Source organism: Theobroma umbraticum, unplaced genomic scaffold (assembly GCF_002168275.2).
Source record: "Theobroma umbraticum cultivar Fairchild unplaced genomic scaffold, ASM216827v3 scaffold_12.0, whole genome shotgun sequence".
Lineage (NCBI taxonomy): Eukaryota > Viridiplantae > Streptophyta > Magnoliopsida > Malvales > Malvaceae > Theobroma > Theobroma umbraticum.
In genome coordinates, this window is record NW_018397272.1 from 1,147,312 (window position 1) to 1,164,497 (window position 17,186).

A 17,186-nucleotide genomic window follows, 5' to 3' on the forward strand; every position below is an offset into this window, starting at 1 on the left:
TTTTTTATTTTAATTGTTTGGATAAAATTAGGGTGTTATAATTTTAGTAGTTAATAGTGAGAGTTAAACAATTCTCTGTCAGAACGATACTTTACTTAATTACTATATTACTTGTTAACAATGCGTGCACTTGCATGAGAAATCAACAACAAATTTTTGGCACCGTGGATGGAGAATTGATTTTTAATTATTTCTTGTTAATATTAATGCCAAGCATTTTTTATCTTACTTCAAACTTTTCTCTTTTGTTTTTCAAATACTTTTGATCGAGGTGATGAACTATTAGTTGCCATCTGAACAATTTGTGCCTAAGAGGGTTACTAGTGATTATGCATTAGATGCAATAAGTGTTTTAGCCACCCAAGTAGATGTTTAGTCTTAAAAAATTAACACTCAGGGTGATAATGCATCTCAAAGTCCTTTTGTGATATGTGAGCTTTGTGGAGATAGGCATTCAAGTGATTGTTATCTAGCCTAATATGAATCAATTCAATTTGATGGAAGCTTCGAAGGGCATCGAAATAAGTCATACTCCAACAATTACAACTCAAGATGGAATCACGAAAATTTTTCATGGAGTAATGATCACGGTCCTACATATTCATCACAACCTATTTTCCATAATGATTTTCAGTCACAAGTTAGAGCCCCCATGCTAAAGAAAAAGCCTTCAATAGAGGATATGTTCATGCAATTCATGACAAAGATAGATGCTTTCATGACAAAGACAGATGCTTTCATGACAAAGACTGATGCCATCATGAAAAGTCAAGCAGAATCAATCCAAAATCTTGAGACACAAATGGGTCAATTAGCTGGTGCTGTCAATAATAGACCTCAAGGTGATGGAGGTAAAGTAGATCAAGAAAATACTTCCAACAATCAAGTTCCAAATGAAGAAATTAAGCAAAAAGAGGAAATATCTACATCACTACAAGTCAAGCCATATGTGCCTCCCATTCCTTTTCTGGATATAGTTGATGAGTTACCTAAGGAGGTTATAGCAAAAGTGAATTATTCAAGAAGAACTCAATTTGAAAACCTAGATAAGAGTCAACCTATTCAACCACCTTGGGTTAAACAAGTATCAAATCTTGAGTTAAAGGCACTACAACCTCATCTTAGGAAGAGGCTATTTTCACACCTCAAGCTTTTTCCATGCAAACTCAAACTTCAACCAAAGTGAAGCTATTAATTATAAAGAAGTGCTTCTTGGGAGGCAACCCAAGCTTTCAAAACTCTTATTTTTTTAGTTTTTATTTATTTATTTATTTATTTTTATTTATCTTTTTAGTAAAAAAAAATTTCTTCTAGAACTGAGAATGAGGAAGATGATAACAAGAATGAGGAGGAAGATTAGAGCTTCACTAGATTCATCCAATCATCAGGGGAGTATTCTTTACATTTTCTTAATTTTTTCTAACATTGAGGACAATGTTTAGTTTAAGTCTATGGGGTGAAATTATTTTTCTGGTGATGAATATTTCGTGGAAGGTTTAGATTTAATTTTATTTGCATGATTATCCAGATTTATAAATAATTTAGGATTAGTTGGTAAATGAATTTATTTCTTGCTTGAATCTTAGGAATCTAGAGCAAAGTTATGCCAATTTTTTTGATGATTTCTTTATCCAATGGTGATAACTAGTTGTCTTGAATTCTTATCTTTTGGTGAATAAGGTCTTTGTTTGGATTCATGCTAAATTCTTTGGTTAAGTATTATTGTTAGGATGTGATTTTCATAATTTTGAGCACTTTATCTTTTACTTTGAATTATTCAAAATATCTAGAAAAGGTTTATATTGATGTAAATTTTAGATTATGTCATGAATTCTAGAATCTACTTGATTTTCTCTCGAGGCGAAATCCTAGACAATACTTAGTTAGGGAGATAAATTAGGCTATCCTTGGACCATTTGAGCCTTGAAAGCCTACCTTGTTAAATTTTTATCCCTAGTATACCCCTTTTGAGCCTAATTTTCCTTTTCTTTATTTAACTACAAAATAATTGAGCCTAGCCTTAAAATAAAATTTCCAATTTTAGAACCCTCACTCCTAAGTATGTATTTTTTTTTGGGAAATTTAAATTGAGCTAAATGTTAGAAAAGGTGGAAAGGTGATGTTGATGTGAAAAAAAAAGAGTTCAAGATATTAAAAATAATCCCACTACCTACAATACAAAGAAAATAAATTTGGGGGTGTGAAATTGTAAAATTGTGAAAGAAAAATGTGTTGGAAAAAAAAAGTTCAAATGTGAAAGAAATACTTGGAGAAGGAGAATAGAGCTCTATAGATAGGTCTTAGAATAATTATGTGCTTAGGGTGATTTAAGCCACATTATTATCTTTTATCCTCCCTTGACCCCTAGCTATACATTACAAGCCTATTAAAGTCCTATTAATCCCTAGCTTTGCATTAGTCTACACTAATGGAGAAAGAGATGAAAAGTAAACCTATGGAATCTAGTACTAATTTGAAATTTATGTTGGCATAAATTCATCTGATGTCATGATATTCTTAGTAATAGACTTCACACACACATGAAAATCAATTCGAGAATGTGCTTGCATTAGAATTGAAACATAAATTTAAATTATGCCTATATTTTTCCTTAGGTTAATGATTGATGGACATAGTTTTGAAGAAATTACGAGGAATCATTGAATTGGTGCACGTTATCTCTAAACAATAGTAGTAGTAGTAACTATATTTATTTTAGTTATCATTAACTGAATTTGATTTTCGTAAGTTAGTTTCTTTTCTATGCTTTGCTTGAGGACTAGTAAAATATTAAGTTTGGAAGTGTGATAACTCTATAATATAGAGTTATTTAGGCTTTATTTTGATAATAATTTAGCTTAGTTCCTGTAGTAATGCATAAAAATTAGTAAGTTTTATTTAATTATTTTAAATTAGCTATTTTAGGTGAGTCAATCTAATCTTAGTTAATTTTATGCCTAATTTGGTGTTAATGTGGTTAAGATAGGTTGTTATTGAGTTATTTGTACTTTTGTAGGTGTTTGATGAAAGAAGAATTTTAGTGGACGAAGAAGGACAATTTCAAGGTATAAATTTACACTGCATATGTTTTAGTATTTCAGCCATAACTTTCTTTACAAAGCTTCAAAGAAAACGATTATTAAACCATTGGAAAGATAAGATAGAAAGCTACAACTTTTATGTTTACCACTTTGCTCACTTCGGCTTAAAAGATGGTCAAAAATCTAGTCAAAGTTGACATATTGTAGCAGTCCTAAAGCAATTACACTTTCTGTTAATTAATTAGGCATGGCTACTACTCGCATAGTCTAATAAGGAAATCCAAACTGACATTGACTTTTTTCTTCACCCAACTTGGCCTAACTTCAAAGCCTATAAAAATAACCTTTCGAAAGATTTTTAAGAGTAGAAAAAAAGAAGAGAACGAAACACCAGATTGACAGTTGAGAATCAAGCCATAAAGTCACTAAAGTTGAGAAGAATCTGAAGGATTCAAGAAGACTTGGAAGATCAAGGTTATAAATCTTGAGTTTTATCTTTTTGATTATTCTTTTATTTTCTTAGTTTGTTTTTAATGTTCAAACTTTATTTGATGATGATGTGTGGCTTGATGGGGAACTAAGTTATTAATCTAAGATTATGATTGAACTTAATAAATAGTTTGAATTATTTATCTCTTTTTGCTTATATTTGATATATTTAGGTTGTTTATTTTATTTTTTTCGTAATGCTTCTAATTGCTTGATGACCAATTAGATTGAATTGAAAACCTAAGCTAAACCTTGACGAAGGAGATTTAGGTCGACCTTGAATAGGGTAGCATATGATCGAATGCACTTGGTTGATTAGGTGGTTTGATTTGCATATAGGGTAGACATACACTTATAAGCCATACGTAGCCAAAATTAAAGCACGAACTTAATGAATCTTCTTCAATTTAATTTGCATATATATATATAGTAAATTAATTGGAAAAGTTATTTTTATGAGAAACTCGATAGAGACTTGTAAATAATTTAGGACTCTAGGTTAGCAACTTAATCTATTAAACTGGGTTAAGAGAGAGAGAGATAATAATCAGATGAGGTATTAAGCGATATCATAATCTTAGGTCTAGTAGTTAAGTAAATTTTATTTACTATTTAACTTTAGTTTTAGTGTACTAGTTTTAATTTATCTTTTTTACTTTAATTTTTTGGATAAAATTAGGGTGTTATAATTTTAGTAGTTAACAGTAGGAATTAAACAATTCTCTATGGGAACGATACTTTACTTTATTATTATATTACTTGTTAATGATACGTGCACTTGTGTGAGAAATCAACAATATTAATCAATTAAAATCTTTTTACTTGTCTCAATGTGCATCTACTGTTGTTTTAATGGATTAAAATCCTATGTTAATCGATTAGGACCTTTCTATGTTTCTTAAAGTCCATTTTAGTGTTATTTTAACCAATTAAAACGTAGCTTAATCAATTAAAATCTTTGTAAGATGCTTTAAATCGTTTTTTGGACTTGTTTCATCGATTAAAATGAAATATTGATCAATTAATTGTCATAAAACATCTTTTATCTTGTTTAAATCACTTTTTTTAGACTTGGGACATATCATGGGGAATTTAGGGTGAGAGATAAATAATAATATACCAAGTTTACCCCAACGCAATGAAGTAACTTAGTTAGACTTTAATGAATGAGGAATGTTTTATTATCATTAAAAACATATGGAGTGAACACCTCATCCATTCCTACTTGAAAAAAACTTTTAGTTTTCTCTCTCAATTTATGACGTCTCTATTGTCAAATATTCATGTAAGTGCACATTATTGTAAACAAGTAATATAGTAAAAGTATAGTATCATTCCTATGAGATTTGTTCCTAAATCTTTACAAAGTACTAAAATTTATGATAAATTAATCTTATTTAAGTAACTAATATTTTTAGAAAATTAATTAAAACAAAATTAAAACAAGCACTAAATTAACTAATTAAAATTTCTTGGAAAAGGCAATAGACTCAAACCTAGGATTATAGGTTCATTTAACACTTTATTTGATACCAACTTCTCTTATTATTTACACTCATGTGTGGTCTTACTAACTTAGAACCCAAAGCAATGCACAAGTCTCCATTGAGATGCTTGCACACATGCCTAACTTATTTAGGTCACTTTATGTCTATAGGAATCAACTAAATAAGGTTCATTAATCTAGTGTTCTAATTTGGCTATGTATGGTAATTGGTGTATATCTATCCGAGTCGCAAATTAAATCACCTAAGTGATGTGAATATACACTATTCAAACCTTAGTCTTATTTAAAATCTCTCTATTGAGTCTTAATTAGATTCAAAAATCAGTTAATTGTTGACTAGATAATAAAAAGCATTAAGAACAGATTTGATTAAAGAAAGTATGCTAATGGCTCAAGTCGTCAAAAGTCCTATGTTGATAATAGGCGAAGGCTTTTAGAATTTGAAGTTGGCGATTATGTGTTTTTGAAAGTTTTACCGCTTAACGAAGTCAAAAGTTTTGAAAAAAAAAGGAAATTGAGCCCTAGATACATCAAACCCTTTAAGGTATTAAAGCACATTGGTACAATCACTTATCATTTGGTGTTACTGCGTAATTTGTCCAATGTTCATCCAACTTTTTGTTTATCCATGCCTAGGAAGTATGTTCTTGACCTTTCACATGCGATTCGATATAATGAATTCTAGTTACAAGATGGACTTAGTTATGAGGAACAGTTCGTAGCCATATTGGGTTGGCAAGTAAAACGTCTTTGCCCCAAAGATATTGTTACGATAAAAGTTTTGTGGCAGACCCATGCAATTGAAGAAGCCACATGGAAACTCAATGAGGAAATGAGAGAGAAATACCCCTAATTATTTAAAGTTTGATGTACATATTAATGTGTGGTTATGATTTGAAATTTGAAGACGGATTTCTTATAAAAAAAGGAAAATTTAATACCCTCGATTTTTAATGTTAATTGTGCGTAATGCTAGACTAGCTCACAAGTTGTTCTTAAAAGAAATGTGAATGATTAGATGTTGTGGAAGAGATTTGGAATGAGTTTAGGCTTCAAAAGAACCAATTTTTACAAATTTGAACCTCAAGAGTTGATCCCAGTGCTTGGAAGATCGATCTTGTGGAGTAGAAATTTAAGGGTAAATGATTTGTGAAATAAAGTTTAGGGGTTAATAATAGCACTAGCCCAAGATCGAGTACGTAATCCTTATAGTTGATTGTAGGGTAGGAAATGCGATTTAGGGTAAACAATCTAGTCCAGGATTGAGTACCAAGCTCTCATAGTTGATCTTGAGGTGCCATATCAGCAAAAATCGAGCTTAAAGGCCCTAAAATCAAAACATCCTCCATTTTCTTCATTCTCATCCAATTTCTTTCAAATTTCACCCCACATAAACCTTCACACTCTAATGCTAAATCTTGTATTTGAAGTGCTAACAGTGACGATTTGCATTTCCAAAACTGTGGATTTGATTTGTGATCTCCTTATCCACCAATTTCAAACCTTAAGTCTTAAGGTGATGAGTAGAGCTTATGTAAGCTAGATCCAATCTTAAGAAATGCTCTTCGAGGTAAGATTTAGTGTTTTTGTTGGTTGATTTTCAATTTAAATGGTTGATAACCCAAGATTTAATTTGGGTCTAACTTTGAGGAAAATTGGTCCCATTGAGTTGACTAAAGATTTAAGATAAATAATAGTACAACTTGGCTTCCAAGGTATGGATTTAGCTCATTATTGAAGGCTTTGAACTTATATGTTGAATTGCTAAAGACGTAGCTATTTTTTAGGAAAGCTGCATTTTTTGAAAGGTAGGATTTAATGGGTTTTGTAATGTTTTGATGTGCTTAAGGAATTATTAAGTTATTTGAGCATATCTTTAGTCACTATGAGTGGGATTCATTAAATGCATGTGATGCATAATGCATGGAATATGCGCTGCACTAGTATATATCATGAATGTAGGCTTAGTTGAATATATTTAGGCTAAAGAAATTTGTATGTATATATGTGCATGTGATTGCCTAGATGGGTGTGCCTAGGCTAGTATATTGTTAATGTACATGTCGATATATGTGTTTGCTTATGAATGCCATTGGGAAGCATGAGTTGTTAGACCTCTAGGTGATGTATGATTTTACTGGCTACTGGACATGTTGTGGTTACTCAGAGTGATAGTGGTACTATGATGTGGGATTAGATTGCCCTTTTATTAACGGAATATTGATCCATGATTGATTGTGATAGTATTCATGTATATACGGCTACAGGCCATGATTAAATTAAACTACAATTGTTGATGTATATGTAGCCAGTGAGCCATGATTACTTAGGCACTTAAACTTAAATAAGCTTATTGATGAATGAAGCTCAATAATTGTGATTGTCACTATGTTGTGGACATATGGATATATAGAGAATCATGGTTTCATTGTGAAAATGTGTTCCATCCGAGGAATGAGTTTTGGACGTTGATTTAATTTGAGGATGAGTGGACTCTAATATCCTTGTGACTATGTCCGTGGCTCAAGGATGGTGGCAAATAGTGGCAGTGGTTGAAATCCTGTCTATGATTCTTACCCGTTGGGTACGATGCCATCCATCGGAAGATTACTTTGGATGATGATTGTGATGCCACCTATGGAGAATACTTTGGGTGATGTCGTATATTGTGATATTGCCTTGGATGATTATTATGATGCCACCTATGAAGAATGCTCCAGGTGATGCCGTCCATTGGGATATTACCCCAAACAAGGATTATGATGCCGTCTGTGGAGAGATTACTCCCGATAATGACTTTAATATTCCACTAAATGATTTGGCACTGGGCATGATTTGTTTCTCCATCAGCTAGCCACCATGCATGATTTATTGATGTCCAGGAGAGGACCACTCAAAGATTATGTTTTGATAGGCATGTGATATGATATAGCCTTGATTAAGCTAAGTGGAATTTCATATGAAAGTCCAGCAACTAGGGTGTGCTGTGGAGAATGACTTATATGACTTTGGAGACATTAGAGATGATGATATACCCCTCATTGGACACTTTAGGGAGGATGGTATGCCTTTATGGTTGGAGATGGTTGTTAGAACATTTGGTTGCACCGAGAGTGCAATATTTTATATATGCTTTTATATGTGAGTATGACTTTATTGTATGCAACACTCACTAAGTATCATAATGGAATAAATACTTGCATTGTTCTTGGCTCTTTTTCTCCAAAATAGTTACTATTACAATGAGCCCTACAGACTATAGCCAATTGAGATTGGTCAAGGCTTAGATCTAGACATGCAATCATATCATTAACATTTAATGATTAAAGGTTTCAATCCATCAATAAGGTATCAATTATAAAGGTTATAAGTCTACTAGATGAAGTCCACAAGATTATATGCCTTGCAAGGGAATTGTAATGGGTTACAATTATGAGATCCCTATACATTAAAGCATAATCTCTCAATGTTCTTGGTCAATGTATCATTGAGACTAGACATCAATGATCCTTAGAGACTAGTGCATTCTATGTTCCTTACTTAGGAAGTAAGGAACCGATTTTATAGGTTGAAGTATAGAGATACTGGGAACTAGAATGTAGGTGCTTGTTCCATAAACAAGTTCACTGAGAATGACTTGATATGAGAAATGCATTTGGTATTTCACTTTAGCGCCTACATAAATATTTCTCGTGTGTCAGTCATGTAAATACTCTTTAGACTTGAGACATTAAGTTGTCTTATATGTGGAGTGATATATAATCTATCATATCCCTACGAGTCCTACCTAGGATGCCAAAACAAGATATAGCTAGTTGTAGCATGAAGCATGTGAAGGTAAATGAGTGGTCAAGAAGGTAACCATCACCCCAAGTGATTTATGGGACATATCCTAATAATTCTTGGTGGATAAAGTCCTTGACCAAGATGACTTAGAGATTATGAAAAAAATTTTTATATGTCTCTATAAAACTAATGATCTAACTTCAAGAATGAATATAAAGATCAATAAAAGTAGACCTTGCACCATGCTCTTATCATTTTCTAGATATATGATGAGGGAATGAATTACACTGATAGACTGTATACTGAAAGCTTGTCAAAGAACCCTTTAACTTTCCTAACAATTGAGTGGCTACGATGCATTACTAGATGCCAATCTTAGTCTACGGAATTGAATTAATTAACTTAATAAAAAATTATAATTCAATTCCATTGCCAACATGTTAAAAACCTAATAGGTCACACACAATAAATTGCATTATGAATTAAATTGGGAGTCTGATGATTTAAGTTAGACTTAAATCATACACTAGGTTTTTAACTTCTAAGGACTTAATTAAAATAGTTTAATTAAGTATAAGTTCAATATTATAACTGGTTATAATATTAAAGACTTAATTGCAAAAAAATAAAGTAAATTTAATTTAATTAAAAAGGTTTAATTAAGTGTTGGCCAATATTAGAAAGGGTTATAATATTGAGGCCTTATTTGCAATTTAAGAAGTTAATTAACCTAGATATAAATATTATTTTTTAGCTACTTCTCACAACACAAGTGAAACACACAAGTTAGGTTTTTTGAGTTGTCAGAAAATTAACAAAAAGAAGCCTAGGCACACACTTTCTTGAGTGATTTGGAAAAATAGTTTTCCAACTTTGTGATTCAGTTAGGAGAAGTGTGATTGTGTGAAGAGGACAAGTTGTTGTCTACCTTGCTAGCATGATGGCATAGTTGAGAAAGCTCCCTGTTTGCGAAGGTTTAAGAGCAATCGAGTGTGCAACCGTTGAACACCAAGCATTTGAGTGGCTTGAGTTCTTTGCCTTCTTTGAGGTGTTCACAAGTTAGACAAAAAAGAGGTACCATCGTGATAGCCACATCACTTGGTAAAGGTAATCTTACTTTTCTGATTATTCCTCTTTTTTGGTATGTTCATATTAAAATCACCAAGGAGATCCATGGTAGGTGAGGCATGTTTTTGTCATTTGTTTACAATTTTTGTTTTTGTTTCATTCTACTGCGTTTAATTTGATCATGCCGTTCCCAATAATTACTAGAGAGATACTTTGCCATGTTTGGTAAGGACATTGAAATTGTTTTGCCAATGTAGATGGATAACAAGAGGCGTACTACTAGACATTGATTTTTCCTTAGACAAATTTATGGGTTGACAAGTTAACAAACTCCTTGTTTTCTGCTTGTTGGCAAGTGATGCTGGTAACAATTTTGTACAAACAAAGAGAATGGAAGTTTTACTCACTTAGATTGATTCTTATTTTTTATGTAGAGTTGAAGAAATATGTATTAGTCCTGAGGATATGAATGCTTCACAATCTCTAATGTTTGTGCCTGATATTTGTATATCTTGGCACGTAATTATGGCTGGGTTTTTTATAAACACTAGAGTGCTTCTTGCACGTTGCATTAGGAAATTATTATTCTGTGGGTATTGTTTGAAATATTATATAAAAGGTTAGTATTATATTAAATAGAAGTTTAATTATTTGTTTGATGTTATAAGAAGAATATAGTTAAACAAATTGTTAATTTTAATTATGTAGTTGTTGCTATTCGAACAACATAGCTAACTAAATTATTAACATTAAAGTATATAATGATGGTCAGAAAGAATGTACTATTCAATGTGCATGCTAAATGATATAAGATGCTATCAACTATGAAAAAGAAAAGAAAAAAAAGGTTAAGTATGCTATATTGAAAACAGCGAGTATTCAAATAATTGGTAACTACTTGTAAGCATTGCATTATATAAGAAAATATTATTTACATGTATTTGAATAACATAAAAGCCATAGCTTAGAAATATTTTTAAAAAGCCAAGCCCATTTATACTAGCAAAAGAAAAAAACTTGTCAAAAACATAATGGCTACAAAAAGTTTTGGAAATTAGAAAATAAAAGAAAAAAAAAACCCCAATTACAAAACCAAATTAAACATCACAGAAAAGAAGAAAAAAACAAAGCAGAAACAAAATATTCACATAGCATTAAATAAAAACAACTTTTGAAATCCATTCCAATCGAAACTAAATTTTAAAGACGAAGATAACTACATAAACAATAATTAAAACGACAATAGGATCAAAGAACTAAAGTCCAAAAAAAAAACCCCAATCCAAGCTAAACTCAAAAAGTAAGACAATTAAGTAGTAATAGAAATCAAACATACAAAATATAAGAAACAAAAAAAAAATAACAAACCAAACTAAATCTAAGGCACCAAGTAAATAACCAAGCCAAAAAAAGAATAAACCAAATGAAATACAAAAGTCAAAAGAATAGCACCAAACCACAAAGAAAAAAAGGAAAAAAATTACAAAGACCCAAATAACATGTAAGCATATTGGTGGTGAAAAGACAAAAGAAAACTCAAAAATCCCACAATCACAAAGAAGACACTCGTTGAAAACAAAAAAGAAATTACAGAAAGCTTAATTGAATTCAATTGGAGCCCAATTGAAAGCTTAATTTGAACTCCCTTTTAATATATAGTATCGATATTGACAAAAACTATCCCTAGAGTGGTCTCTTCTTCTGGTCAAAAAAATTGTAAATAAAATAAATAAATCATAGGTTCAATCAATTTTACCAAATTATTGAAACAAGGAAAATCCCATCAAGCTATGTAGAAAATAAATAGCTAGATTCTCATTATATTTTCATTTTAAATTATAATATGTCAATATATCAAAAAATGGTAACATTTTTATATTTGAAATAATATTAAAAAATTATAATGTCTAACAAAAAAACTTGACAATTAAGTGAATTGAAAATAATTTGGGGGCATTTTGTATTTTCTTCTTTAAAAATTGGGCTAGAGAGTGCAAGATGGTTTTTCTTTCAGGTAAAGTACTCTCAAGTTCTTAATGTATTATCCTAATTTATCTTAAATCCATTAGTATTCATTATTAAAGGACACTCCAGCCCAAAACACCAACCAACTGAAATGGATGTTAGAAAATGATTAAATTACCTATGACCTTAAAACACTAAAGCATTTTCAACCAAGATTACTTGATTCATTTGCTTATGGGTTCTTCTTCATCGTCTCCAACAACCAAAAATCCAAGCTCATTTATATTGGGTTTTTCTTGTTTCCATATTGCTTCATCATCTTCATCCACCTTACACCCGAAAATGCAAGTATATTTCGTGGCTTTGAAACTAAAACAACATCTTTGAAATTGAAAAAATATCTTTGAAATTAAAATTCATGACACAGAAAAGCGAGGAAAAAAGGCAAAGCTTAATAAAAGATATTGTCTTTAATCAATAAACATAGACAACATAAGTGAAATCTTAACCTAGTGTAATTTGGGGTTTTCAAACCTTAGTTGCAAATTTTTTAATTTTTAGTGCAAAAGTATATTATGTAAATGCTTTACTATATTAAGAATATTTTGTTATAACAATTATTAGCGGCTAGTAAAATTTTGCATGAGTTCGTGATTCATTGTAATAGTATTTGGGTCACCATATGGAATTTTGATCTTAATATATACTCATTCATCTACTTATGAAATGACATTTTTAATGTTATTGTAGATGATATCAACTATTGACATGGGATTAATATATGACATTAAAGTAGAAGGAATTATTTGAGTTGAGAAGTGATGCTAATATGCTTAATTTGATTGAAATGCATCAAGGTTCAAAGAAAATCCACTTGTACTTGGAGCTCATACATGCATTTCCTCTTCAAAAACTTGTAACAAGTAATATTTCTGTTGACAATGTTAACATTAATATGGTGGATAACGATATTTATGATGGTGGAAATGCTAGTAACTCATTAATGCTAGTGTTAATGTTAATGTCAAATCCTTGAAAGTTCAAACTTCTTTATAGTTTTGTCCAACTTAGTTTCACTACTAGAGAACAAGGTTCTACCAATGGAATACGTTATGTTGATAAATTTTCGTAGGTGAATACCGATGAATAGGTTTTATCAATATTATCGATGTATTACCGACCTAACACCAACTGAATTGACTAACTAAAGTATTTTAGTCAATATTAGGTTGGTAAAAAGTTTGGTGCCAAATGTATTGAAAGGCTAAAAAATTACCCATAAAATTTGATGGTTGGTAGCTTCATAATGACGAAATTTACCGATGAAATTTCAAATGGCACAAGCATCAGTTCAATGATAGAATTACTGACGGAATTGTAGTCGGTATTGGTAGTGGTCCTTTTTAAGTTCTTACCGATGAAATTACTGATGAGATTTTCATCAGTATTTAAAATTAAAATTACCAACAAAAATTTTGTTAGTAAATATAAGCAATATGTTTTAGGAATTTCCTCTTTGCATTTTTCTTTTTTATGCTTCAGTCTCCTCTCGCGTGCATCTTGTTTTGACTCATCATTGCCTATTGCCATTTTGACCCTTTTCCATGCCTATCATTGCCGTCGAGCTTTTCCTGTGCCATGAAGTTTTTCCTCACCCATGCCATCAACCTTTCTGATCTCGTCAATCCCGTGCCGTGAAGCTTCTCATCTCCCTTCTTGAGCCTTGCCCTAAGAAAGTTGTCCCATCTTGGGCCTTGCCTTACCTTGTGGAGGTTATCTAGAGCCTCCCCTTTTCGATGTAACTAGTGCCATTGATCCTGTGCCCTAAAGCTTTTCCTCTCCCATCTCGAGCCCTACTTGGCCTTATAGAGGTTGTCTCAAGACTTGCCATGGAAAAAATGGTGTTATGCTCAGCCATGTCGTCAAGTGCCTCCTCTTTTTTCTCCCATCCCGAGCCATCTTTAAGGAGGTTTTCCTTTGCCTAACTTTATCCAATCTAAGTCGAGCTTGCCCTTCTCCGTCCACTGATAGGTAAGCATAAGTTTAAGCCATTTTTTTATTGTTATTATTCTTGTTTTTTTACCATGTAATAATGTCACAAGGAAAGTGCCTCTATCCCACATCAGACAGGAACGGGAGGTCTTGAGCTCCTTATAAGCGGGCATGCTGCACACCCCTATAAGCCGATTTATGAGGGAGAGAGTAATGACCCCATGACAAAGTGGTATCAAAGCAGACCCATCCTCGTTCTGACTCACGCCAAGCGCCCGGCCCAGTGGGGCTAGCCCAGTAGGGCCCAACGGGGTAGGCAGGGTGGCCGACGGCAACGGGGGCGTTGCCGATTCGGGTGGGTGAAAGTGTCACAAGGAAAGTGCCTCTATCCCACATCAGACAGAAACGGGAGGTCCTGAGCTCCTTATAAACGGGTGTGCTGCACACCCCTATAAGCCGGTTTATGGGGGAGAGAGTAATGACCCCGTGACAATAATCTGCTGTTGCCCTTGCTTGTTGGATTGTGGTTGCTGTAATTTTTGTAAAATTGTATGGTTTTAAGATTGTAGGATTGTAGGATTGATTGTTGTTGTTTCTGAGCTTGAGAATGTTAAATGACTATAGGATTGGTTGATATTTTGGTTGTTATTGAAGGTGTTTTTTGACTAGAAGTTGGATGTTGTTGTCTTTTTTTTTTAGTTGTGGTTGTTGATATTTTTATTGTTTTGTGAAATCCTTGACCATGTAATTTTTTTTATGGAGTTGCTTCCTAATTGATTATGGAGTATGAGGGATTGCAGTTGCTGAATGTAATTGAAGCTTGTTGTATTTTCTGCTTGTTTATTGACTAGAGGCTGTTGTCGTTGAATGGGTTGCTAAAGTGAAAGGTGGAAGCTATTGCCTTTTTTTTTTTGGATTCTGGTTGTTGTTATTTTTTTTGTTCTGTTAAATCCTTGTGCATGTAATTTGTCTGGATAGAGTTGCTTGTTAATTAACTATGGAGTGTGAGGGATTGCGGTTATTGAATTTAATTGTTGCTTTTTTTTCTTATTTATTGATTGAAAGTTGTTGTTGTTGTTATTAAGTGTTGCTTGACTTGAAGTTGTTATTTTTTTTTTTTGGATTACGAATGTTGTTGTATTTGTTCTTATATGAATCCTTAAGTATATAACTTTTTGGATGAAGTTTCTTGTTAATTAAATGTAGAGTGTAGGAGATTACGGTTGTTGAATTTATTTGACTGTTACTATTGCATAGGAAATGCAATATCAAAGTTATGTATCTCTGTTGATGATAGTTAATATTGAAATTTCAGCTCATCAAAATAGTTTTCTAGTATTAACCCGAATGCAAGTATTTAGTATTTGATTTAATAGTAGATATTAAACTAAAAGAATTTAGTCACATTCATTTTCCAAAACGTATTACAATATAATAATTTCAATTAAAATGGATCAATAAAAAAATTATAATTTCATGATAAATTTGAACGACTATATGTACATAATTTTTATTTATTTACAATAACAAAAATTATATAGATGTATTAAACACAAAATAATAAAGTTGATGTAATATATATCCATAATTTTTTATTGATTTACAAAACAAAAATTATATGAAAATTATATATATAATATACTAAATATATAATGATGTACAATAAGGAAAATTGTATACATAATTTTATTGATTTACAATAACAAAAGTAATATATATGTATATAATACATACAATTAATGATAAATTTGATGAAATGTATATTCATAATTTTTATTGATTTACAAAAAAAAATTATATGAAAACTATATATATAATACATATAATATATATTGATGTACAATAAGGAAAAGTATATACATAATTGTATTGATTTATAATAACAAAAGTAATATATATAATATAATACATATAACTAATGATAAATTTGATGAAATATATACCATTATTTTATTGATTTACAAAAACAAAAATTATATGAAAACTATATATAACATATATATAATTTTTATTGATTTGTAGTAACAAAAATTATATGTATAATGAATATGACTAAATTCCTTTGATTAATAATTATAGTAATTAATAAATAATTAATTTTTTATTATCTCATAACAGATGACATCATATGCTCGTTATATTTTTTAGAATAGAACGAGATCGAAGTTGGATGTATTCTTGAGTGGATTTAGGTGGATTTCTTATGACAAAATTTGTGAATGGCGTTGGAGAATTTATTTCATTTGTCTTTCATCAACCTAGATATGAAAGTAGGAAATAAGATTAGATGTCCTTGCTCACAGTGTATGAATAGTAAGTTCTTAATTGTTGATAAGGTTTGAGAGCATCTATTTCATAAACGTTTTACCTATGCATACATAATATGGGAATCACATGGTGAATCATTTCATGTCAAACAATCATCAGGACATTTTGCTCATGATCATGTCGAAGTAGTAGTGTATGATGCTAGAGTAGAAAATCCATACGTTGAAATGGTTATAGATGCTTTACGTCCTAATTTTCAATCCAATGTTAGGAATAAAAATGGAAAAGATATTCATGAAGATCCAAATCTGAACGCTACAACGTTCTTTTTGTTGTTAAATGATGCTAATTCAGCTTTGTGGTCTGGATGCACCAAGCACACAAAACTATCAGCTATGTCCTAATTATTGAATGTGAAGTCAGAGTTTAACATGAGTGAAACATGCTTTAATTGTCTGATGCATCTAGTGAAGGACATGTTGCCATATGAAGCATTATCGAAGAACTTTTATATAATGAAGACAGAATTGAAAGAACTTGGGCTAAGTTATCTGAAAATTCATTCATGTAAGAATAATTGCTTGTTTTGTAATGAATCTTCCAAGTTGTCTTATTGTTCATTCTATGGTCATCTTTGATATAAACTGAATAAATCAAAGGGAGGAAAAGAGAAGAAAATTCCTTATAAGATTCTACGATACTTTCCACTTATACTTAGATTACAAAGACTTTATATGTCTAGAAAAATTACAAAACACATGACATGGCATGCTACACACTAATCCAATGATGGAGTGCTTAGACATCCTGTTGATGTTGAGGTTGACAACACTTTAATCAAACCTATACGTTTATTACGATAGAGCCTCACAATGTTAGACTCGATTTATGTTCTGATGGTTTCAATCCATTTGGTCTAATGACCAAACCGTACTCTGTTTGGCTGGCAATGCTCATTGTTTATAACTTACCTCCGTGAATGTACATGAAACAACTAAACATCTTTTTGAATATGGTCATTTTAAGGAGTAGATGTCCTAGACAAAATATAGATGTTTTCCTACAACCTC

At 31.3% G+C, this 17,186-nt stretch overlaps 1 pseudogene; it reads left to right on the forward strand.

Annotated features, from left to right (window-relative positions):
* The first annotated feature begins 16,343 nt into the window (after positions 1–16,343).
* On the forward strand, positions 16,344–16,898 carry LOC149526467 (uncharacterized; annotated as a pseudogene).
* The last annotated feature ends 288 nt before the right edge of the window (positions 16,899–17,186 follow it).